This window comes from Octopus bimaculoides, chromosome 9 (assembly GCF_001194135.2).
Source record: "Octopus bimaculoides isolate UCB-OBI-ISO-001 chromosome 9, ASM119413v2, whole genome shotgun sequence".
NCBI lineage: Eukaryota > Metazoa > Mollusca > Cephalopoda > Octopoda > Octopodidae > Octopus > Octopus bimaculoides.
In genome coordinates this window covers 35,092,279-35,097,472 of record NC_068989.1, presented here as the reverse complement: position 1 = coordinate 35,097,472, position 5,194 = coordinate 35,092,279, and positions in this window count along the sequence as shown.

Here is a 5,194-nt window from a genome sequence, read left to right as displayed (position 1 = left end):
AAATACCAACGGCGTCAATTTACAAACATCCCCATAAGACTCCAGAAAACATTGCCATTTATAAAATAGATAAAATGAACTATCGCATCTTAAAAAACTACCACCCAACTGACATGGGTCCTCCAAGACTTGATTTTAACAAGTCGATGTACGAGGACCTATGTCAGAATATCACCCCACGAACCAGTGAAAAAGAGAGTACCACTGACTAAGGTAAGTCCATGTCAAGCATTCATGTTGGATGTATAAATGTGCGTGGCCTGACGTCTAGTTGGAAGCAAGGACGCCTCCTTAATGATGCCAGGTCACGGGATTTAGATGTTGTTGTTGCTACAGAAACTCGGTTGAAGGGGCCAAGAGATCTGCTCCCGCTGTTTGACAGTTACGAGAGTTTCATCTCCCGCTATGAGGACAGTTACGAGAGTTTCAACACAAACTGATGGAGGACTAACTGGGTGTTTACAAGACCATTATTTCGAGCATTGAAAGTGAAAGAGGTATTTTCTTTTTTGATGCTCCATATGGAACTGACAAGACATTTGTCATCAACCTTCTTCTGGCTAAACTGCTCCAAATGAAACACATTACCATAGCAGTAGCGTCAAGAGAAATAGCTGCAACTCTGCTAAGTGGTGGCCGCACAGCTCATTCCTGTTTCAAACTCCCTTTGGACCTGTCCAAGAAAGAGAAAGCAAACTGCAACATCAGTGCTGTCCTCATAGCGGGAGCAGGATGTTGGTTCGATTAAAAAGAAACTGGGTTTCTGAGAAAAAGTTGATTTTTGCAGATCTAGAAGGTAGGCTGGTCGTCACTGACTACGCCATAGGTAAGACTTTATGCTGGCATTTACCTCATCAGCTCTTGTCCCCTTTGAAACCAAGGGAAGGATTTGTCTAAAATCTCCTGCAAGCAAGACTGTGGCACCTCCCATGAGCCTGGTGTTGTGTCTCAGATCCTGAAGGGCCATGTCAAGAGCTTCAAAGGAAACCTTATGGCTCATTGTCACCTCATCCCACATGATCAACCTGCATTCACCCAGAAGTTTGCTTTTATAGAACCACGACTGATGTTGCAGTTTGCCTTCTCTTTCTTGGACAGGTCCAAAGGGAGTTTGAAACAGGAATGAGCTGTGCGGCCACCACTTAGCAGAGTTGCAGCTATTTCTCTTGACGCTACTGCTATGGTAATGTGTTTCATTTGGAGCAGTTTAGCCAGAAGAAGGTTGATGACAAATGTCTTGTCAGTTCCATATGGAGCATCAAAAAAGAAAATACCTCTTTCACTTTCAATGCTCGAAATAATGGTCTTGTAAACACCCAGTTAGTCCTCCATCAGTTTGTGTTCGTTATCAGCTATATACGCTATTTCCTCGATGTCACAGCTGATTTCTCACAGGTACTCAATTACGAAATTGTTTGCTGCCTGCTCTGGTTGAGGCAGACCAAATGTGGCAATGCCTCGACCTCTCATAGCTTGAAACTCGGGTGTCCAGGTCAAGTAATGCCTCATTGTAAATGGTGTTATTGAACATGGCAATTTCCGCTGAGGTTTTCCTTTGAATCCTTTGTAGGATGACCTCTGCCATGCTGGTTTTGTGGGTCGCCCAAAGCTTGAGAAGTTCACCCAAGCCACATGTCATCGACATGATAGAAAATAGCTGGCGCAGTTTACTTGGTGCTCTTCTGATTGCTGCCTCATCCAGTACCTGCTCCCAGTGAGCATCGTCCTCCAGTAGTCCCTGTTTGACGCAGGCTTCTCTGTAAGTCATGCAGACTTCCCCATTGTGTCTTCGAAGGTCTGACAGTATGCAGCAGTAGGTGCAGAAAGAAGCACACCTGCTGGTTAGGGTGCACAGTGTACACCCGTCCGATAGCCCAACCTCTGAAGACAACATGTTCTTCCCAGCCCTCAACGCGGGCTCTTTGCTTGCGTCTGTTCCATCTATTGTGTACCCAGGTGTAGTACACAGGAACCTCAACATACAACAGTGTTCGGGAAAACAGGTCATATTGGCATAATTTGAAGAAAGCTGTCAAAGTGGCTTCTGGTGGATTCAGAATGACGTTTCGCGCATTGTCTTCTGTGAAATATACATGCTGGCCATTTTCAAGATGTACAGATAGATTCACCACTGTTGGATACCGCTCGTGGATTTCGAAGCCTTCGTTTGAGGATATATACCTGCCCAGCTTATATTACTAAATTTCATCTGCCTGCCTGCCCTCCTGTTCAAGTCCCAAAACCGCCATATCTTAGCCCTTATTTATGTATTTACATACATATTTAATACTTTTTTATAGAGTTGCATGATTCAACATTAACATGGGCCTGCAATGTTTTAGACAGCAATGGGTTGTGGGGCATGATCCACCTGTTGTCAATTTCAATCCCTTGACCATCAACTTTGAGCTTGGTAGTGTTTAGGGTGATCAAAGGAAAATGAATGGGTTATTTCCCTTGGCTAGGAAAATGAATAGGTTATTTTCCTTGGATATTAAAAGAAAGTATATTAACTTCAATGAGCCTAGTAACAAACCGCATGTTACTTGAACATTTTTGCAAAGTTTCACGAAAATTCGTTAACGGGTGTAGACGGCAACTTGACACAAACAAACATCCAAACAGACAACATGCGTTTATATATGTATAGATCATTATTATTGGCAAGTTGACAGAATCGTTAGCACGCTAGACGAAATGTTTAGCGGTATTTCGCCCGTCGCTACATTCTGAGTTCAAATTCTGTCGAGGTCGACTTTGCCTTTCATCCTTTCCGGGTCGATAAAATAAGTACTAGTCAAGTGCTGGTGGGGTCGATGTAATCGATTATCCCCCTCCCCTAAATTTCAGGTCTTGTGCCTATAGTAGAAAGGATTATTATTATTATTATTATCATTATTATATGGTTGACTTTTGCTTTGTATTTGTACAAGTTGGCTCCAAGTCTCACCCAGAGACCTCAAGAGACAACAAGTAAGAAGTTCATGTTGATGTTATGCCTAGGGTGTCATATATTTGGTTTTGCACATAGTATTGTTCCAAAGAACGTTTATGAAAACAAGAAGATTATGAGTTTGTTTTAAAATTTGAGATTACATAGACAGTATTTTATGTAGGATATGAGAAGTTCCCATAAGCATTATCTTTTGAATTTCTGCCATTTTGGGGTTTCCTAGCATCTGAGCTAGGTTGCAACCAGCCCCTTTTGCTATCATTCCTAAGGCACCTATGACAACAGGTATTGTTTTAGTCTTCAGGTTCCACATTTTGCCAATTTCTATTTCAAGATTTTTATACTTGCTCAGTTTTTGGTAGGTCTTGACAAATACATTTATGCTGATTGAGACAGTCTTATCAATGAGGAGGTATGATTTTTGTTTGAAGTCTTTCAATATAATGTCTGGCCTGTGTCTGGCCTATTCACATCTATCTTTCTGTCAGTTTGAATGGTGAAATTCCAGAGGAACGAGATGTGATTATTTTCAAGCACTGGAGGTGGTTTGTGTTCCCATCAGTTTTTATCATGGGACAGGTTCAGGTTTTCGCAAATTACCCAGTGAATATAATGTGCTGCTCTATCATGCCTGTTGAGATACTCTGTAGCTGCGAGAAGACTGCACATGGAGGCAACATGATCAATGGTTTCCTTTTGTTGTTTACATACACGACATGTTGGGCTACTGCCTTTCTTTAATATGTTGGCTTGGTAGTTTCTTGTAGATAGGCATTGATCTTGGGCTGCTATGATGAACCCTTCTGTTTCTGATTTTAAACCAGAAGACACTAACCATTGATGGGTAAGGGCTTTGTCAACTTCAGCAATATTAGCTCTTTTTAGGTATTTACCTTTGAGAGGTTTTTCTTGCCATTTATCAGTAAGAATATCTAAGGCAGCAGTTTTAGCACGGGTTTTCATACGCTCAGCTTTTTCTGTGCTTGTTCCTAGTACGTCTAATTCTGGAATTTGCTGTATTTGGAATTTACTTAGAAATTGCTCTGCCTGTTTTATTACTGAGTATGATGCTTTCTTGTTTTCATGCTTTGAGACAAATTGTAACAACCAGTCATCAGAGTTTTTCTGGTAGGTGTCTAGGCCAATTGTGGAAATCTTCATTGTTAATTCCACGGCCACCCTTTTTCTTGGCAGGTAAAGTCATTCTATATCTGCCTTATGGCAGTGCATTCTATGCATTGTCAGTAATTTTCGGGGTTTTTTTTTGTTTTGTTTTTTATTTGTTAAGATTACATATTTCAGTAATTGACCAATTAATGATACTGAAACTATAAGTCACGACTAGTATGGCTAAAGTATTGATCGCTTCGATCCTGTTTCTTGCATTCAGCTCTGTCTTGAGTATTGCCCTTACCCTGTAATAACATTCTCTTCTTATCCTTTCCCTCATCACTGAATGTTTGATTTTATCCCCTTCAAATACCCCTAGTTATTTGTAGCTCTTGCTGGTTCTAATTCCTTTATTACATTCTACTGGTCAAGATTAACATTGGATATTTCTGTCATTTTTCCTTTGATAAAGGTAGCCTTTGCATATTTATCGAGGTCAAATTGCATCCTAGTAAGCCCTGTAGTAGTTGGTTATTTTTTGCAAAGAGCCTTAAATCATCCATGTAAATGAGATGATTTATATTTTTATCAAACATTTTATAATCGTATTGTACATCATCGAGCAATTTCGAGAGAGGTATTAAGGCTAGACATACTGCATCACCTGCTACGCCTCCGTGTTGCTAGGGTGTGTGCACCATTGTATGTTGTTCTTGTTTGTTTTGTTTTATTTCGTTTTCTTTTTCTCTTTGGTATTGGAGGAGTACAAACTGTTTTGTTATGGGGCTTGGCTAGAGTCGTTTGTTGTATTAGTGTTTGTATTGTGTGTTGTGTGAGTAATGCGAGTTCTGTTTTTCTGTTGAGTATCCGACCTGTAGAATACATGTTGTGGGTGATGTTTATCTTGTTGAGTTTATCTGTATAGAGTGTGTCTTGTGTTTGTGGATTGTTTTCTTTGGGTTGCACTACTGAATTGACAGTGTCTGCAATGCAATAGATGCAATGTTAGAATGACGAGAAAGGGCCTGTTGTTTTCCTGTCCTATGTTTGTATCAGTAAATGTATGTGTGAGAGAAAGAGAGAGAGAGAGAGAGAGAGAGAGAGAGAGAGAGAGAGAGAGAGAGAGAGAGA